Source organism: Pinus tabuliformis, chromosome 1_2 (genome assembly GCF_031772625.1).
Source record: "Pinus tabuliformis cultivar Carrire ecotype Pingquan chromosome 1_2, CPIR1, whole genome shotgun sequence".
In the NCBI taxonomy this organism is placed as follows: Eukaryota; Viridiplantae; Streptophyta; class Pinopsida; order Pinales; family Pinaceae; genus Pinus; species Pinus tabuliformis.
The window spans coordinates 961,660,471-961,682,320 of NC_142298.1; the positions used below are offsets into that span (position 1 = coordinate 961,660,471).

At 40.1% G+C, this 21,850-nt stretch overlaps 1 pseudogene; it reads left to right on the forward strand.

Moving 5' to 3' along the window:
* Positions 1-3,199: 3,199 nt before the first annotated feature.
* Positions 3,200-21,287, forward strand: LOC149209177 (aminopeptidase P2-like; annotated as a pseudogene).
* Positions 21,288-21,850: the final 563 nt, after the last annotated feature.

Consider the following 21,850-nt stretch of genomic DNA (forward strand, 5'->3'; position numbering starts at 1 on the left):
CGTCCAACTTCTAAAGATGCCTTCATAAAACATCTTTCTGATACATCTGGTTTGATGGTTGTTGGTGCAGAGAATGATCCCTCTGCCTTTTGCTATATATATATATATATATATATATATAGATATATATATATATATATATATATGTTGTTACTACTTACTTGTTTGTCTTTTTGTAGGAATAAGAACTAAATTATGACAAGGAGAAACAAAGAAATTTTTCAAGTAACAATCGTTGTTGTTACTCCATCAGTGTTGTTACTCCGTCGTTGTTGTTACTCCGCCGGTGCTGTTACTCCACTGTTGTTGTTACTCCATCGGTGTTGTTACTCCGCCGGTTCTGTTACTCTGTCGTTGTTGTTACTCCCTTGTTGTTGTTACTCTGCCGGTGTTGTTACTCCATTGTTGTTGTTACTCCGCCGTTGTTGTTACTCCACTATTGTTGTTACTCCGCTGGTGTCGTTACTCCACTGTTGTTGTTACTCCGTCGATGTTGTACTCCACTATTGTTGTTACTCCACCGGTGTTGTTACTCCACGGTTGTTGTTACTCCATCGGTGTTGTTACTCCACTATTGCTATTACTCCGCCGTTGTTGTTACTCCATCGGTCTTGTTACTCCGCAGTTGTTGTTACTCCGCTGTGTTGTTACTCCGCCGTGCTGTTATTCCGTTGACGCTGTTACTCCGCCATTGTCGTTACTCCACCGATTATATTTGCTATTACTCCAGCGCGAGGTAAGTCGCTAGGTACGCCTTCATTGACTCTTGCAAATTTAATTAAAATATTCCAAAGAAGAGACTAGTACATGCCGCGGACGGCTGAATTTAAGTTGGGGGGTCCCATCATAAAGAAATGACGGCGTACCTAAAATCGTAATCATATCACATCATTAGCAAATCCAATGAGAACGGAAACCAAAAATTGTGTGATTTTGTAATCATGATTCCTACGCATTGGAATTTGAAATCGTACACCAAGAACTTTACCGGTCATTTCCCCAGTACGCTGTATTCAATTACCATAATCATTCACCTGTACTGCCACACCCTGCCATTATTTGCTGTGTTTTTTGAGGTGTACCAGTCATCATTATCATTCTTTTACCCCACGGCCACCATGCTAACAATATTGTCATCGTCAATTGGGTTGATGTTACTCTCCCCCTACCAGCCGACTGTATCCATCGTGTTGATCCAATTCTTTCAGCAATGGGTGGGTTGGCTATGCGCCATGAGCCGGAGGGCACAAAAATGGTCAGAAACAATCCAGAAGTATGGCAGGTTTTCAAAAATGTAGGGTGGAACGTCTATTTCGACAGATTGTAATGATTTAACGAGGCAATTGCGATTGAATTTTCACTCAATTTAGAGGAAGGGAGCTCTCGAGTCTGGGGGATAGAAATCCCTGTTATAGAAGAAACCATTGCAGAGGTCAGCGGGCTACCCTAGCAGGGGAAAAAATGGTTTTCACAAAGAACCGCCCTTCCAAAGTTCCCTGAAGCATTCTTATAGGCTGGAGAAAATGTTGTTCAGAAAGGCCGGGGGTACGACCGAAATTCATTACCACACCCATGGGGTGAGGTAGCAGGTTTTGTAATGAGATACATAACCTGCGAGGGGAGGTATACCACCATGTTTAAATACCATTTCAGAATATTGGCTCACCTCCGGTTCCCATAGGCGGAAGCCTTCTCATTGAATATGTCTTTCTTCCTGTTAAGAAGTCTCCAGCTGATGGCACACTCTGCTCGGCGTTCGCGACAAGTGGCAACAGTCATTACCAACCATGGTCTGGTTCGGCTGTTAGTCATGCATGCAATCGGTCGATTTCAAATCCCGTGGGAAACATTCCGGGATTCTACAAAGGAAGAAATAACGGCTGCTAGAGAAGAAGAGCCGGAAGTGATGGAGGAAGGAACCAGAGCAGAGGATGAATACATAGATCAAGAGGAACCAGAGGAAATGGAGATGGAACCTGAAGGGCTGGAACAGAATCAGGAGCATGAACCAGGGAGGACAGTCGAGGCTGCTCCACAAGAACCAGCCTCGACCATGGAACCAATGGAAGAAGAAGTGCTACAGCAAGGGGCCAATATAGAAAGGGCCACTAGCACCACGACCGAGGTTGTCCCTCAAGAACTAGCCTCGACCATGGAGCTAGTGGAGCAAATTAGCAGCACTATAATAAGCGAAGAGGGACCACATCAGGCTGAGGTGGAGGAATTCGTTAATATTGTGGCCAGGGGTGTCCCACAAGAACCACCCTCGACCGTAGAACCAATGGAGGAAGACGAACCAGAACGAGAGGGGCCCGAAGCTGAAAGAACCATGGGGCCAATAGAAGAAGAGGCTATGGGTATAATGGATGGAATTGATGTGATTATGCAAGAATCCATCTGTATCAATGCTGTGCTGGAAGAAACAATGCCAGCATCGTCTGTTCAAGAACTACTGGACATGGAAGGTGGTGTCCCACAAGAACCACCATCAACTTGTCCGACCCTGGAGACCACAGAGGAATTAAATGTTGGGATTGACGTTGTTCCACAAGAACCAACGTCAACCTCAAAACAAGGGACTACACAGGCAGGGGTTTTAACCTAGAGTAGAGACGCTGTAGACAGAGGGAAAGAGCCCGAGACCACAACTGGGGCCAAGATAGATCAGGTAGGAAAATTATTTCAATTTTCCTCTTACTTCTCCATTCCAAAAGGGGCAAGGGTGTCTCGGTCCGCCCAACACACAGAAGAGAATGTGGTCGTTCCACCAATTTTCAAGTATGATGGGTTGAAGAAGGGACCAGCTACCACAGGCTTGTTGGACGCAGATCCCCATAGAGACCTCTCTCAAGAACCCAGAATAGAGGAAGAGGCAGATGTTTTCGAAATGAGGGAACCTGGAAGGGAAAGATTGGCTGAACCACTGATGGACATCCACCAAGTGAGCCTGCCACCTGTCGAGATAGCTTCACAACAGGACGAGGAAGGAAACAGTAAGGAAGTGGTTGCTCCCCAGGAAGAGAAACCAAGCAAAGAAGCCCCGTTGAGTAACCCCGTGGATACTCCCTCGAGTAAATCACCACCTATCGAATCGACTGTAGTACCAGATGATGTGGTGGTTAAACAAGAATGGGTGGAATTGTGTGAACAACGAAGGCTGCCTATGAAGTAGAAATATCAGCTTCAGTTTAAAGAAACGATGCGGCTCAAAACAGAGGTTAAGAAGCTGAGAAAACAGATGCACCGGTTGAAGAAACAAGTGAAGAAATACAAGCGGCGGGCCAAGAGGCCCAAAACCATGATGGCCGAAGCAGGGGACGCAGGTAGATGAAGTGGAAACAACTTCTGTTTCCACTCAGACAGACCCAATAGAATATTTGTTTGAAGGCCGTGAGTTTTCTTTGTCGGCTGAGGTACAAACCTGGAAATCCACTGCAGCGTGATATCAAAATGAAGAGAAGAAAGACCAAGAACGAGCATCCATGGCTATCTTTGAATATGTGGAGCGCATTGATATAATGCGATTAAGGCGTGAAAAGTAGCAACTCAAGGTGGAGCGGCTGGAAAGGCAACTAGAAGAGTAGTCGATAAAGAGCAGATGATCCATTTAGCACAGGAAGTGATGGCATGTCGCCCTCTCACTTCCAATTACTCTTTATTTTTGCATGAGCGCTTTCTTTTCTTTTGTTTGGAAAGCATCCAGAAAGAAATTAGTCACGAGATTGAGGACGGTGTACAGTTCCTCCGGATATTGAGAGCCCATGATGTGCCAACTCAGCATTTGATGTGCGAGCTTTACATGCATGGGTATCTCTTGCGTGTTGAGAGAGAATTTAATCTGGTTCCATATGTGGGGGACATTCATTTAAGGGCCCTCACCTCTTACACTTTTAATCAGATAAGCTGGCAGAAGGCTTCTGACACGTTCGAGTCAAATCAGGCCATGAAGCCTTTTATGGTAAGAGGAGAACCCGAGAGATTAGTGACTATGTATAATAAGCACTCTACATTTTTTGAAATTATGGGAAACGAGGAACGAATGTTGAGGACACAAAAGTGGTGTATCGATCTCTGTGTTAAATAATTGGTCATGTTTCAAGCTGAGGCCCTGGATAGTTGTCAGAAAAGGTGGATGATGTCACCCACATCTATCCGGAACAGAGAACCATTTGGAGCACCAAATTTTGCACGAGCACTCAGCAGGGTGCCAAGATATGTGGCATGCATCCAAACATGTGGGGTTCGGTGGATGGGAATTCGATTTTAGTACCCTATCCTATGGTTGCTAGCATAACACTACACCCCAGCCTATAATGTACCAAATGATTGGTGGAACGAAGTTCTCCTCTCATAGGGGTTTAAGGTCCCAGGAACAGAAATGGCCGAGGAATACGATCTCGCCCGGCTTCAGGAAGCACATAGCCTATCCAACTCAGACCTGCGGAGACGGCGAGTTGCACGAGGGCATGCAAAAGGCTAGTTGGGGGGAGATGTTGGGCACCAAATTGGCCTATCTTTTCCTTACATTTCCACTCCTCTTTTCATCCCTTTTTGTATTCATTCGCATATAATTATTGTGTAAAACTATGAGGTAATTCCCCTTTATCGTCTCTTGGGATATTTAATTAATGAAGTAGAGTCATGGGGGTTTTTACCTATGCGAACCACTAAAACATGTGATGACCACAGATTATGGAGCGCAGGTATTGACCACACGGCATATTGCAACAGTTCCGCGATTCACAGCAGCTGATCGACCACGACGAAACAACATAACTGATTTGCAGTTGTTCTCAACCCGTTTTTGGACCATTCCTGTTCTTGCTTTCTAGGCGCTAGTGCTGTGATGGAACTGATGTATATCTCTGGGCATATAGTTTCCAAGTTTTGGGGAGAGATGTTATTCTCTTTTGTACTGTATAAAAGACGGGTCATTCCTGTATCAGGAGTGAGTCAGACCCTGCATTGTATTGTAACAGCATTATTCAGATTAATAAGATACAAACCTTTTTATTGATCTATCATTTGTTGTGAGTAACGCAGCCCTGATCAGAGAGCTGGGCCCGCTCTTTTGATCAGGTGTTGTGTGTTTCTTTGGTTTGTGTGTATTGTCTATCGATGTGTTTATTTCTTGTTGTTGTTGCAGATTTCTTAGATAACTGTGAATACCTTTTTTAGTTCTGTAGATGATTTTTTATTTCTGTTTCAGCAATGTTTTGATTCGTAATCACGAACCCTTGGTTGAGGACAGACTGTAACCTTGCCCCTGCATATACCTTGCGTGTTGCCTTGAAAAGAATACGCACCCGGATTGATGCATTAAGGTAGGAAAAGGGGTGGATAAATTGTTCATACCTGGACACCAACCAAAAGCACAAAAAAAATATTGACAACGTGCATTGATTTTTTTATTATATTAATTCAACCTATTAATATTGGAGAGCAAGAAAGAAAATGTAAAATGTTTACTACAATAGCTCAAGTTAAAGAATTGAATGGTTTACGATTCAACTACATTTTTCATATAATCGATATGAAAATATGGCAAAACTAATAGGGGTGACAATAAGAAGTAGAATAAAATAGTGGAGATTGATCAAGGCAAGCAAGATAGACTAAACTAAAGAACATAATTATATGGTCACTTCAGGCCAAAAAAACATAATGTAAATTTCAAAGTATGAAGTTTATCTCAAACATATACATAATAATGATAATCGAAAAGTATGACATTGTTGCCTTCAGCTGGAACCAGCCTAGAACCATCTAAAACCGGATCTATCATGTGCATAGGGGGATCGAATCCCTCGAGGTGCAAACCTTTCCTCAAATTCTACACTCCAAAAAGAAGGTTTGCACCTCAAGAGATTTGATCCTTCTCGACACATGATAAATCTTGAGTTAGATGGATCTAGACTGGTTTTAACAATCTTCAAACTTATCCAAAAACTTTTTACTTTACCAAATATAAAAATCTTTTGCAAAAATCATAATTTAGTAAACAAATTATATATATAAACTTACTTATATATTTATATTATTATTTTAATAAATTTAAAGTAATTCTTAACCCTATTAATATGACAAATAACAGCTGCCTTAATTTCAACCTAACCATATACAAAATAAATTTTATCTTACAATGATATGTTTTCACATTATTAACAATAAAACAATGACCTCCTAAGAGCAATTGCAAGCAGCCTCTTCAATTATATGCCTTACAAAAATGATAAATCACTAAACACTTTGATAAAAGATATAATCAAAATCATATTTAAAATGCATAATCATTTGACCAAATCTTTACACTTTTTCCACATTGATTGTACGGCAACATACAAATTGTTATGTCATTCTTTTTAATAGAAGAATCTTCCCAATGAACCGTCATTGCAAGTTGTTCTACATAGAAAAGAATGATCCTCCTGTTGTCATAATGGTAAGAGATCCAACTTCCAACCTGCTATGTTTAAACAAAAAAAATCGTGAGAAGAAAAAGTATAAATATTTTCTATTTTTTATTTTAATTTAATTTTATATTAAAATTATTAATTATTTTAAATTCATTTATATCTTAGATATCATTTTTGGGATTCAACTGCGTTAAGCTTTCAATAAAATATCAATGTAAAATATCAATGTAAAATTGTCATTTCCCTAACAAAGAAATAAAAATAGCCTTGAGCTTTCAAGAATGTAAACTCGATAAAAAAAATTAAAATAATGGAATAAGCTATTTCTCCTTCCCTTCCTCCAATAGGCATACGACCTCCTTTCCTTTCCTTTGTGAACCTCCTTCCTTTTCCTTTTGAATGCAAGATGGACTAATATAAATTTATATTTGTTGATGTTTTTTAGTTTAAGTGGTTGGAATTGTGGGCATGTTGTAGCTTTTTTTTTTTTTCCATTTGTGACCCTCTTTCCTTGTTATTTGAATGTGGAATCAGATGGACTAATATAAATTTATAGTTGTCGATGTTTTTTAGTTTAAGTGGTTGGAATTGTGGTTTTTCATTCTATGCATTTAGGTTCAAGTATTTGGGAGTTTGGGAGGCATGTTGTAGCCTCTCCTTTCCTTTGTGACTTTCTTTCCATTTCCTTTGAATGTAGAATCTAGATGGACTAATATAAATTTATAGTGTCGATGTTTTTTAGTTTAAGTGGTTGGAATTGTGGCTTGCCATTCTATGCACTTAGGTTCAAGTATTTGGGAGGCATGTTGTAGCATGTTCAAGAAGTAGATGGCCCAAGAAAGTGAAGCATGTAGCTTATATTGATTAGGTTCACGAAATAAGTGGCCTAAAAGAATGAAATATGTTGTACCCTATATTGATTAGGCTCAAAAAAATAAACAGCTCAAAAATACAAAACACCTTAACTCTTAATTAATCATTAAATCTTTCTTGTTTAAAAAAAAACAGCTCACATCCACCTCCCTCCTTCCCCTTTCCCCTAAGTGTTCCTTTCCCTTTCCTCTAAATGTAAGGTTGATCACCTCCTTCCTTTCCCTTTGGAAAGTGTGGGGTTGATTAATATGAAAAATGAGCGAGGAACGAGAGAGGAGCGAGAGCGGAGCGTATTGAAGCCGGAATCTTCACCTCCTTCCTTTTCCTTTCAAGTGTGGGATTGACTAATATGAGATTTTGGTCAAGTATGAATTGACTAATATGAGACTCTCTTTCCCTTCCCTTTCTTTTGAGTGTGGGATTGATTAATACGACCTCACAGTTAAAGCCGGTGGCATATTGAAGTATGAGTCTAAGATTGACCAATGTGAACCCAGATCAGATCGGATTGAGTAATATGAGAATAGGGTTCGACCCATACGCTTATTGAAGTTGTGATCTCCACCTCCTTTTCATTTCCTTTTGTTAGTGGATTTGACTAATATGAACCTAGAGTGGATGCAAGACGAAGACACATTGAAGTCGAAATCTCTAATCTTTAAAAGTAGATAACCTTGTGTAAGGACCTTATTGTACACGCTGATGGCAATAATAGAGTGATGTTTGACAAATTATATGATAAGACTATTTGTTTTAATGGAATTAATCCATGAAAATGTGGGGATGGTGTACTCATTCTTAGGTTAAAAGGATTAAGGATGTTTTATTAAGTAATATAAATGATGTACACAACGTTTCATAGCAATTCTTGATTAACAAAATTTGGTAATGTTATAGACTCAAGTGTCTTATTTTTTACAATGGTTAAAGTTTTGTAATTTGTAGAATTTAAATATTCAAAAATAATTAAGGTAAGTGGATCTATTTATGCATTTAAAAACACATTTTAAATAACAAAAAATCACATTCTCACCCAAAATTATATTATCAAATTTCTAGAAAAAAAATATAAAATTATATTTAACCAAAATGAAAAATATATGTACTAATTATATTTCACCTAAAAGACAAATATATGTATTAATTATATTTCACTTAAAAGATAAAAATAATTAGGCCTATTAAGGGAAAAATTAAAAAGTAAAACCAAAAACCTTAAGACTCCCCTCATCATGCTCCAATAAGAAGTGGGTCAATGATATTATTACAGTAAACGTCCCAAAAAAATACCTAAATAATCACAAGCAATTCACGAGCCAACAAAATGGAAAGAGAGTGCCAGAACTTCGAGCTTTCTGAAAGGCTCTGTAAGTGGTTGCTAATGTTAGAACTCTGCTAAATGATGCTAAGGATACCAAGGAGCAAGAAGTTCCCAACACTGGAATCCAACGGATGCCCCACAATTTGAATTTGGTTGTAGTGAATTTCAAAGCATTTCACTAGAACATAAGTACATTTCAATGATTTTCCACATGAGGGAGTACATTGAACTCTTCCTTCCAATGCAAGATACAAAGGTGGAGTGGTTGTGATAGAAGAGGCAAAGGTGGTTGCTGCAACCATAGTAAGAGAAGAAAAAGTTGATACCTCCATTCCACTCGGTTGGCTAGCTCTGGTAAGATTATTTCTTAACTCTTGGATACAAGTCAATTTTATCAATAGCAATGCCTATGAAATGGGGTCTTGCATTGGTTGGAAATGTTGGTGTTGTTGGATACATGTTAGTATATGTTGGTGCAAACTTTGTCGGTGATGTGAGGATTGTTTCTATCACTAAGTAGTGGTGTGGGTAGAGAAGAGTCATATCTTTTCCAAGTTGATGATAGTTTTTGTGGAAAGGGGATTGTGGTGTTGAAGTTGTTAACAAATAGTTGGTGCAGTCTGTGTAAACCAGTGGTGTGTTTTCCATGATCGGAGGTGTAAACAAGGAGCTAGTATAATTTTTCTTATTGTGAAATACTTCTAAAGTATTTCCTATTGGAAGGTATTTCTTGCCTATCCAAAGGGATGGACAATGCCTCAAAGTATAGATAAGTGGATGGGTTTTTTTCCTTACTAGATGAGGGTGCTAAATAACGTTTGTGGGATAAGTTTCTCTCCATAGGATTGGTTGGTGGTGGAATTTTGGTTCAACAACTATTGTCGGATCTATGGATTATAGCATGTATGGAATTGGCCCAAAATACAAGTGGTTGTTTCATACAGTTCATAGAATTCTAGTGGAACAACTCTTTTAGATTGGATCTATCAATATAATTCAACATCTTTAGGGGTAATGCTTGGAGGTTCATTTCCTACATTTACAATGATTGTTTTTTTCCCTTAAATTGACACACTGTTATCTATTACTATACAAGCTTATGACTTTCCATTGATCTAGGGGCCATGCTACCATATGGATTTCACCATGAACTGAAGAAGAGAAAATTGGTGGTTTCTCCACCTGACAATACAACAATTAATTAAGTTGGTATGGTTGGTACTTTTTTGAATTTGGATTCAAGCCTTTTAAGAACTTTGGGCATATAAAGTGCAAGGAATTTAATGAGAATATTTGCCAAGATTGGACGTAACATTCCAACTGATCTTCATTCTTCCTGTCTGTCTTCAATATGAAATTTCTTGATCCATTGAACTCCTCCTAATTACGTTGGGATTTTTTGGGTGGCTTCAGGAGGGTCAGGATCATTTCAATATGAGCTGGCTTGATTTAAGTGGTGTGACTAGAGTTGGTGGGATGTTGACTAAAGGGAAACTTTCCATTGGGACACTCCAAAATATGATTGTTTCTCATTTTTCTATCCTCCCTGACCCTACTGTGGATCCTCTTGAGGCATGTGCTCACATATTTTCAAAGAGGAGTTTTTAAGTTCATTGATGCTCCTATTCACATAAGTGGGCCTAGGTGATCTATCATGTATCATCGGAACTAGTGGATTTGAATTTTACCATACACACATTGGGTTAAATGATTGTTTCTCATTTGTCAATCATTCCAGATCCCATAGTGGATGCTCTTGAGGTAGGTGTTGGTAGAATCTAAAGTGGGGTTGCTATTTTCTTGATGCTCCTATGTCTAGGGGAGTCGTCATGTACTGTCAGCATTAGTGGGATTACATTTGAAAAATCATCTCATTCCATGGGGTACCTTGCTCGCAATGGAATGGTACACCAAAGTTTTTCTATTGATCACATCTCATATGTCGAAGAACTAATCAATATCATTGTTGTGACAAAAAATGAAGTGGCATGCAGGGTGGGCCGAAGTGGCATTTCTAACGAGGATGGAAGTGTTTTGGGGCAGTTTCATCCAGATGCAAGGAATTTTACTTTACACCCTAGGAATCCAGTTTCGAAATCACTAGATAAGAGATCCAAAAGTAGGGGAAGAAGCCAATCAAGGTGGAGGTAGAGGTGAAAAACCTTATCCTCAGGGTGGATGTCTACTGGGAGAATGTGGTAAGGCTAAAGAAAATGGTTTTGGTGGAGCATTGGTAGGTTATAAAAATGATAGGCACGTATATGAAAGAATCGATTAGGAAACGTTAGTCCCCCATCGTCACATACAGACCAAAGGTGAGTATGTTACTCAACAAATGGTTTGGTTTCCATTTATTGGAGGAGGAAGACGCAGAGAAGATTGCATCCGTCCATTAGGTACATGGAAGAGGTTTCCTATGCCTACAATGTTGGGCTGTGGAAATATATCCCATCAAAGAAATCCCCAAAAGGAAAATTTTATGGGAAAAGCTTACAGGGCTACCACTGGAGCTATAGTCTAAGAAAGCAATCACAGAAATTGCCAATAAGATTGGAAAGTTTTATTACATAGATGAAGGTTTCTTGGGAAACCTATACAAAAGGGTCGCCTATTTTCTTGTAGAAGCTAATATTTCAAGAGGGTATTTAGTTTCTTTAGACATACAAATAGGGACCCTTCTCAATTCGTGGGCAAGTGGACTATTGGGGGGTCCTCTTTAAATATTTGGGATGCCACAATACAGGGCATCTAATTTGTGAATGCCCTTATTGATCCAAGTGGATATTGGTGGCCACCCGCCTGTTCCACCTAGACCTCCAATCAGTTTCATCTGTTTCCTTGATTATAGAACCATTTACTAATTTTAGCAGTTTTTTGGGTCCTAAACTTCTGGAGTTGTTTTAACCACCTAAACGACATTTTTTTGAGGTCTGCATTAGTCCCATAGCCATAAGAAGGGGCTTGTTGCAAATCTTGTAGTACTCAGAGAGATATTTCCAAGGAGGTATCATATGCACCAAAATGATATCATATGACCAAGTTATGACCCTGGGAAGTTGACTTCCCAACTAACCCCAACAGAGCCCACAAAATATTGGCGTTCCATCTCCTGGGGTTAGGGTTTTCCCTTGTTATTCAATAATAAAAAGGCCCTTGAGCCTCATGGTAACACAATTCAAAGGCATGTAACAGCCACCTCTCTTCTCAAAGCTAAGTTTCCATCACCCGAGCTAGTTTATATCCATTATGTATGTAAGCATATTTCAGTTCTTTGAAATTAAGTTTTATTTCTACTGCATCTCTGTGTTTATGTTCATATCTTTATTCTATTGCATTCCTGTATAAGTCCAGATTAGTGATATCAGAGCGGTCTTCTCTTTCTCTATTTTCTTTGCATGTCCCCAATGAGGTCAGGGTATAAGGAGTTGGGGCTTGAACTGGTTGAACCTTTGCAAGACTATCCCTGCAAACTCCAACAACCTCCATTCGTGGAAGAAAATAAAGACAAGGGAGCAAGAAATCCTTTCAAGATATTGCTTGAGGAAGCTCTCGAGTGACAAAGGAACGTGATGATGGATAACTTTGCCTAGATCCTTCGGTGACTAACCACAGGTGACACATCTTCATCAAGATGCCACTCTGGATGTGCCACACCCTTTAAGGTATAAGTAAACTTTGAAATTCCCATATTTGAAGGCCAAATGGATGCATATGCTGTAGATAGCTGGTTAAATATGTTGGAAGGGTATTTTTTGGTTCATGATTTTTCCAATCGGGAGAATATTACCTTTGCACTCCTCAAAGTTGCCCCCCATGTCAAGGACTGGTGGGAAACCTACTCTGAACAAAAGGAAGAGAGGGAATCCTCACGTTTTTAGCCGCACCACTTGGAATTATTTCTGAGATGCCAGCAAGGAAAAATATTACCCTATTCAGAGTTATGAAGATAAATACATATAGTGGACCACATTGCAGTAGGGAAGGGACCAAGACATGCTAGAGTTCACAAATATTTTTCATACCCTTCGCACGAAGTTGGGTATCAAGGATTATGAAGGACATTTGGTACTCAAGTACTGTGATTATCTACATAAGTAAATCCAGGACGAGATGGAGTTCATGGACATCTCATTGCTTGGCATTACCTATCGATACGCTATCAAGATCATGCAAAAATTTAAATAGAAGAAGTCAGACTTTGGATTTGCAAATTCAAAGCAAGGGAAAGGCACCCCCAAACCGCATAACAAAGGACAAAGCCAAGGCGAGGTGACCCAAGACAACCTGTCGAAGTCACAAGCAAAGAACAACACCATGAAGATAAAGAAGGAATCAGGGAAAGGATGTGAGTTCCATAAAATCCCCACTCACAACACAAGTGAGTGTCGAGTCAAGAAGTTATTGGTGGTCAAGCTAAAGGCTTCTGAATCAGATGCATTTTATGACTTTGAGTCAGAACCCGACAAGGTGAATGAAAAATGGAAACAAATTATTGATGCAGAGCCTAGTGCCACCATTGCAACCACCAAGATCCAGAAGATTGAGCCTAAAGATCCAGAGGAGGGGAACAACTCTTCCACTCAAAAATGTAGGTGAAGGGTTCTCCATTGTAGTTCATTGTCGACAACAGAAGCCAAAATAACCTCATTTCAATAGAGGCCAGGAAGCAATTAAGCCTACCGACCACACCACACCCACAGTTGTACACCATCGAGTGGCTTCACCAAGGATGAGATCTTTGCGTCAGCCAACAATGTCACCTTCCCTACAACATCAAGCCCTTCACAGATGAGGTATTGTGTGATATTGATCCTCTTGAATTTTTTGATGTATTATTAGGCCAACTATACTTGTGGAAGCATCATGTTGTGTATGATTCTAGGCCTCACACTATTATTATTTCCTTGGGAAATAAGTTATACATGATACTGGAGCTAGCACCTCCTACCACCATATCTTTGATCTCTATGAAGAAATGCAGTAAGATCATTTCCATGACCAGGAAAATTGTATTCCTTGTGATTCTGCCTTAGGGAAAGAAGATGATTGTGGCCACATCCTTGGCCTCCAAACAGGGCTCCTCCGCATGGCACGGTAGATGGACAAGGTCGTGGAGGAGTACATGGACACCTTCACGTCACCCACAGGTGTACCCCTACACTGTCAAGTCGCACACTCCATCAATTTGACCCCAGACGCATCGCTACATAATGGGTTGATCTATTGACACTATTTTCTAGAGAACGATGAGATCAAGAGATAGATTTAGGAGCTTTTGTAGAAATCGCACATCAGTCCAAGTTCATCACCCTGTGGGAGCCTGATCGTGTTGGTATAGAAGAAGGACGAGTCCTAAATACTCTGTATCAACTATCGGGTGCTGAATAAGATCATTTTCCAGAATAGGTATCTAATCCCACAAATTTATGACCTTCTAGGACATCTAAAGGGTGAAAAATATTTCAGAAAGATTGACTTGCAGTTCGGGTATCACCAGGTGCCAATCAAACTCTCTTATGTGTGGAAGGCTTCCTTCAAATCCAAAGAGGGTCTTTTCGAATGGCTAGTCATGCCTTTCAGGTTGACAAATGCCCCAGTAACATTCATGAGGCTTATGGATGAAATATTGTGACCCTTCACCAACTCATTCGTGGTGGTGTATTTGGACGACATCCTGATCTTCATCTAGAATTGGGAAGAGCACCTCCACCATATTCGACAGGTCCTCCAAACCCTGCGAGAACACAAATTGTGTGCCAATTTGGAAAAGTGAAATTTTGGTATGACCCAGGTTTAATAATTGGGGTACATCATTGATGAGTGGGGTGTGCATTTGGACCCAACCAAGATACAATTTATTTAGGATTGGCTAGCCCCAACCACTTTCACAGAGCTCCGCAACTTTCCAGGTCTTACCATTTTCTACTGCAGGTTCATGTTGGGGTTATCTCATATCACTTTACCTTTGAGTCAAGTCACCAAGGGTGGAGAGAAAGAAAAAATATTTTGGTTTAATCTAACATAAAGCATTTTCCTAGTTGAAGCATCGCCTCTACTCTACACCAGTGCTCACAGTACTAGATCTTTAACAACCATTTGAGATTGAGACATATGTCTCCAATTATTCTATTGGTGCAATTCTTACTCATTAGGGGAATCCAATGGCATATCATAGTTAGACAATTTCAAACACAATATGAAAGTTTCCCACCTATGACAAAGAGATGCATTCCATTTTGCAGGCTTGCAAACAATGGAAGCATTGCATTTTGAGGAAGGAAATGGTCATCCACACAGACCATCGACCCCTGCAGTTCACACAGACACAAGGAAAGTTGTTGAACGATTGCCATCAGCAGTGGTCCACATACCTACAATAGTTCCATTTTAACATTAAGTATAAGAAGGGAAACACCAATAATGTCACAGACTGCCTCAACCGACCATTGGTCATGGCGCTGACCATTGTGCTCGACTCTTGTGGACATGAGACTTCGGGGTGGTCACATCTTTACAAGAGCAATCCAGAGTTCAGAAACACATACCAGATGCTTTTGGAAGGAAAGAAATTTCTTGATTTTCACCTCCATGGTGCACTATTATGCCAGTTATAACACCTCTGTGTTCCTTCAAGCGAGCGTGCCAATATTAATTGGGAGGTGCACTACAGTTGGGTCACCAAACATTTTCGAGCAGATAAAACCGTGGCAGTGCTTGTAGAAATTTTGAATAATTAAACACTTATTCATAGATATTATCCCGATTATACACTATTGCCGAATGCATGCATAATACATAACCTCCTCTATGTTGATCATCAATTTTGTAGCATTAAAAACAATGAAACATCAATCACATGCACACATTAACACAATATGTAACCTGGGGAAAGCATACAACTGAAAACCCCACACTATCTGTATATTATAATGATTGAGAACATGTAACAATACATAGTACAATACTCCTCACAAGTACTCAGTACTATCTCCACTTGTTACACACAAAACTAGCTCAGATCTGAATCAATCATAGGTTCAAATCTCCTCCACTTCTTTGCCTGCCTCCACTGCACAATCCTGCATGAGAATAATGATGAATGGCTGAAGCAAACTTGTTTTTCCTTGGTTGAACCACGCAATCCTCATTGGCAATACTCAATCCATGCATGTGCAAAATCTCATGCACAACTATAGTCACAACTGATAGAAATTTCAACCTCTAACACCTGTCTCCACTAAACTGTCCATGCACTGAGTTAACTGATGTATTCATTAGTTGCTTTATGAGTTAATAATTAGTGAATTAATTAACAATTAATTCACATCACTCATCACTAGTGTATTTGCAGTTAAACTAAATACAACTAGTTCAACCAAGTCAAACTGAACACAACTCCATCAACTCCTCAATCAACTCCACCAAACTCAACCACTTGAGTTCTAACTGAAGTCCACCATGCAATAGCTCAACTGACCCATAAGAAAAACGCATTTCCTTCTGACAGCTGCATGTGCCACATCTGTAGCTCAAACTGAAGTGCTCCAAGAGGATAAGATAATGTTTATAGTCCAAATATTATTATGAGCTAATAATATTCGACTGTTCTATTTTTAGCCTGGTAGTCTAAAAATTGAAACCACCCATATGTCTAAAAATAGAAGTCCATCTATTTTTACCAACATGACCAATCATCCACAAATAGCATCTTGCAACTCATAGACCATGATCCATATGTCTAAAAATAGACTTTGCGCCAAAAATAGCCTGCGGGCCCACTTAGTGAAGGCGACTCCTTTCCACTAAGCTCCATCATCTTGTTGCATTCTCAACAATGCTAAAAAAGTAATTTTTTTAGACAGACCTTCAATAAGATGTCAGGAACTACATCAAATCCTGCACTGCCTATGCCATTTCCAAACTGACCATCAAGAAGCAAGGAATATATACTCCTCTGCCTACTCCTAGTCAGTCTTAAGAATCCATATCCATGGATTACATGTTGGACCTTCCTTCTTCTAAGCATGGAAACAACTGCATTTTCATGGTCGTCGACAAATTATCTAAGATAATCATTTTTCCAACCTATGAGAAGAGTATCAGATAGAAGCCAATGCTAATCTATTCTTTGAATGAGTGTGGGTACACTTTGGGATCCCACAGTCCATTATCACAGATCAAGACAATAGGTTCCTGAGTACATTTTGGTCAAGCCTCTGGTCGATGTTGGGTACAAGGCTCAATAAGTCCACGACCTTCCACCCCCAAACTAATGGCCAAACAAATTTCGTCAACAAGATGATCGTGCACATTCTACGCATGTACAACTCAAAGCATCCAATGAAAGCCTCCCCTATGTCCAGCACAATTACAACAAATCTCTCCATAGATCAATTGGCCACAACCCCTTTCAGGTGGGATTGGGATTCCAGCCACTATGTCCCATTAATGTGGCTATATCATTTGCAACTACTCAAGAAGATTCAACTCATGTCTAGGCCGAAGCTAATAGGGCTAAAAAATTCATTGAGGACATTCAACACATCTGCCAATAGGTCCATGACATACTGGACAAAGACAATGCTAAGTATAAGAAACATCATGATCAACATTGAGTGCCACATAAGTTCCAGGTAGGTGACAAAGTTTGGTTACATTTGAAAAAGGAGCACCTCACTAGGCCCCATTGCAAACTTGGCCACTCCAATATGGGTTGTACACCATAACCAAGGCTGAAGGAGGAAATTTCTTCGAGCTCACATTCCACCGTTCCTTGGCCTGCACCGAGTATTGAATTTGGGATGGTTGCGACCATAATTTCCCCCATTGTTGGACACATCTGAAGTTGCTGAATAGTTGAAACCGACATAGCTCAACCCAGGATGCATCAAACAAGCCACAATCGATAGGATCGTGGACACATTGATTAAGAACACTCACCAATAGAGGATCCAACTATATTTATGATCCGAACTTAAAGAGGAACGCAATAAATTACAAATATAACCATAAATATGAAAATGCAGTAGAAATAACACTTCATTTCATTAATATCAGAATACTGAAATATGCTTACAAACATAATGGAACAAATAAACTAGCTCGAGCAAAGGTAGATTATTTTCGAGAAGAGATGTAGCCGCTACATGCCTGTGAACATTGTTATAATGAGGCTCCGAGGCCTATTTATTATTGAGAAACAATGGAAAACCCTAAACATAAAGAAACCTAACCCTAGGAGATGAAGCGTCGAAACTGTGGGCCTCGTTTGGGTAAATTGGTACATCATATTCCCGTGATCGTAACTTTGGCATACAATCTCTGTTTGGCTATCATAATACCTTGTTTCAAATATCTCAAAGAATACGCAAAAAAAAGCAACAAACTTGTTTGGGATTTTTCCAGTCTCTCACTTTTCCCTAAAAACATCGTTTAGGACCTCAAAATGGCTTCAGAAGTTTAGGACCCAAAAAACTGCCAAAAATAGTAAACTGTGCTACAATTAAGGAAACTGAAAAACTAAATGAGGCAGTGTTGGGGGTCGAAGTGGAATAGGAGGGTGGCCGCCAATATCCATCTGGATCAATCCTCCCCCTTTAGGAAGCAATGGTCCCCATTGTGTTGAGTGCCTCCATGAAATGTGGAAACTTCTGTTGAACTTGGTCCCTAGTGAGCCACTTGCCTTGGTGAAGGAGTTGGCCAACTTTGAAAAACCAATACAGTTGGATCTTTTGCTGGAGAGTGTTCTTGATCTGTATGTCCATGATCCGATTAGTTTTGGCCTATTCCATGCAATATGGGTTTAGCTCTGTTGGTGTGAGTTGTTCTGCAATGTCAGATGTGTCCAAAAATGGTGGAAACTATGGCCAATGGTGGTCTACATTGAAAACTCGTTGCAGACCAAGGAACGGTGAAATTATGAGCTCGAAGGAATTGTCCCCTACAGCCTTGGTGATGGTGTATGGCCCATATTGGAGTGGGAGAAGCTTGCGATGGCGTCCAATGAGGCACTCCTTCTACAAAAGTAGCCAAACTTTGTTGCCCACCTAGAACTTGTGCAACACTCGATGTTGATCATGGCACTGCTTGTACTTAGCATTGGATCTGTCCAATATATCATGGACCTGCTAGCATATGTGTTGAATGCACTCAATGAAGTTGTTAGCCCTGTTAGCTTTGGACTGGACATGAGCCAAATCTGCCTGAGTAGCTACAAATGGTATGGCCACATCAATGGGACATAATGGTTGAAATCCCAGCCCTACCTGAAAGGGGTTGTGGCCCGTTGAGATGTGGAGAGCTCTGTTGTAGCTGTGTTGGACATAGGGGAGGCTTTCATCCCATGTGCATGGATGCTTCGAGTTGTACATGCATAAAATGTGTATGATCATCCTGTTGACGACTTCTATTTGGCCATCAGTTTGGGGATGGAAATTCATGGACTTAGTGAGTTTGGTATCCAACATCGAACAGAGACTTGACCAAAATTCACTGAGTAATTTTTTGTCCCAATCAGAGACAATGAACAGTGGGATCCCAAAGTGTGCCCACACTTTCTCAAAGAAGAGCTTAGCAATGGCCTCTTTTGTGATACTCTTCTTGTAGACTGCCATAATGACCATCTTAGAGAATCTGACAACAACCACAAAAACACAGTCATTGTCATGCTTAGTAGAAGGAAGGCCCAACATGTAATCCTTGGAGATGGATTCCCAAGGTCGATTAGGAGTATGCAGAGGAGTATATAGTCCTTTCTTCTTGATGGTTGGTTTGGCAATGGCGCAAGCAGTGCAGGATTTAATGTACCTTGTGTTAGACTCCGTCTTGTCAGTCAAAGTGAGAAATCATTAAATGTGTTTTTTAGAATATGTAATTTTTCAAAATGTTTCAAAATTCTTCAGCTCTTCAAATGGCAGCAGCTTCTGCAGCTCTTATCCCTGCAAAAGCACAAACAGAATCTACATCGGATTATCAGATTTTGAGTCATCATCAAGACTAGAAAGCGTAAAGGCAAAACCGATGATTTATGGCACTTCAAATTTCAGGACTTCATAAAGGCGTTGGCTGTGATCGAGTTCAAAAATGGCTTCACTGCAACACTGCAGAATTTTCTGGGAATGATGATGTGCAAAAGTTGCAGCTGGAGGCAGTTTTAGCCCTTGCAGAACGGAAACAGGGCCTCTCTGTATGTGGTTGCAAATGTTCTGTTTGTTTTTGGAGATGCATTCAGTGCTTTCTCTGGAGCTCCAGTTTCTTGGCTCACTTGGTATTAATTTGCGTCTGGAGGCATTGCTACAAAATGCAACTGACGAACAGGCAGAAGCACTTCAGGCAAACTATTGGCAGCTAGTCGGCGAAGGCCCAGCTCCCTTTTGGGAAGAGAAGGACGAACTTGCACCTGTTGGTATGGGTTCTAGGTACATGGCCGTAATCAACAAGAAGCTTGGAGCTCCTGTTTGGTTTCTCGTTGGCAAAGAATGGTGCAAAGCTTTGGTTGGATACATCAAGCATAAGTGTTGCAATAGTTAATACTTTCAATTCTGCATCCAATGATTACTATCAACGACTTGCCAAACAAAGTAAAAGGAAAAGCACCAAAGATTCCAATATGAAATTACAAGAAGGGAAGTCCTTAGACATTGAGATGGAAGGACCTGTCACAATACATAGAGCTTCCCCAGTAGCACTTGCAAAGTCCATAAAAAATGAGGCAGAATTGGATGGGATGAGGCAAGCTCATTTGAGAGATGCTGCAGCTCTTGCTGAATTTTGGTCATGGCTGGAAACAAAAGTTGTTCATGAGAAAGTGCTTCTTACAGAAGTAGAAGTTGCAGAAAGGTTGTTCGAGATTCGGGCTAAGCAAGCTGGTTTTATTGATACAAGCTTTGACACAATAAGTGGCTCAGGAGCAAATGGGGCAATTATTCACTATCAAGCTCAACCAGATACCTGCAGCATTGTAGATGACAAGAAATTTCTTCTTGCTAGACAGTGGTGGTCAATATGTCGATGGGACAACAGACATTACAAGGACTGTACACTTTGGAGAGCCTACTTCACAACATAGGGAATGCTTCACTAGAGTGTTGCAGGCATGAATCAGGGCCATATAGCTCTTGACCAAGCACGATTACCGCCATGGTACAGGCCATATAGCTCTTGCTCGATGTATTAGCACGCTCTTCACTTTGGAAGATAGGACTGGATTAACGCCATGGTACAGGCCATGGAGTAGGAGCTGCACTGAATGTGCATGAAGGTCCTCAAAGTATCAGTTATCGGTATGAAAATATGACTGGTTTGCAAGGAGGCATGATTGTGAGTAATGAGCCTGGATACTATGAAGATTGATCCTTTGGCATTCGTATTGAGAATCTGCTAGTTGTACGAGAAGTCGAGACTCCAAACCGATTTGGAGGCATCACATATCTTGGATTTGAAAAGCTTACATTTGTTCCTATCCAGAGTAAGCTAGTTGATCTGTCTTTGGTGTCAGCTGCAGAAATCGAATGGTTAAAAAATTATCATTCAGAAGTTTGGGAAAAGGTTTCACCGCTTGTGGATGGAGATGCTCGTGAATGGCTTTGGAAGAACACAAGACCTGTTTCCAAACATTGTAAAACATAAAGAACTAAATATACAAGTGAGAGAAACACAAGCCCTGTCAGAATCAGAAAAAAAAAAAAATACAAGACAATATCCTGTGGAGCGGATTTTGTGACTAAGAGGCACAGTGATATGTCGCAGTTGTACTATCGATAGAAAAAATGTACAAGGTGCAAAACTGATTACTTATTCAGTCATGCTAAAACGATCAATGGGAAATAGATAGACAGATGAGAGATTGGATTCTCAGGCATGAATGTGTCATTGGTTTTGTTGCTCAGATTTCTAAATATGCATCAATTATTTTCACACCTAACCATACACAACAGTTATCCGGTGGATGGATTTGTTGATCGCCAGGTGGATAAATGGAGAAGAAAGTCTTGAATGACAAATGTAACGTGGCAGTCAGAGATCGAAAAGCTATTTTGAAACGTAGATACTTGCCATAGCGGAGAACAAGATTCGATTGCCTATGTTTATCTTCAGTAATGGGATTGACACCTATAATGCCACCTCTTCATCAGTTATCAACAGATTCGAGTAGAAGAAGGAGCGCTATTCTATCTTCAGAAGCATTGATTGTTTTTTTTTAGTTTTTGATAAAAACAAATCCCTTGTCTTGGGGTCGATT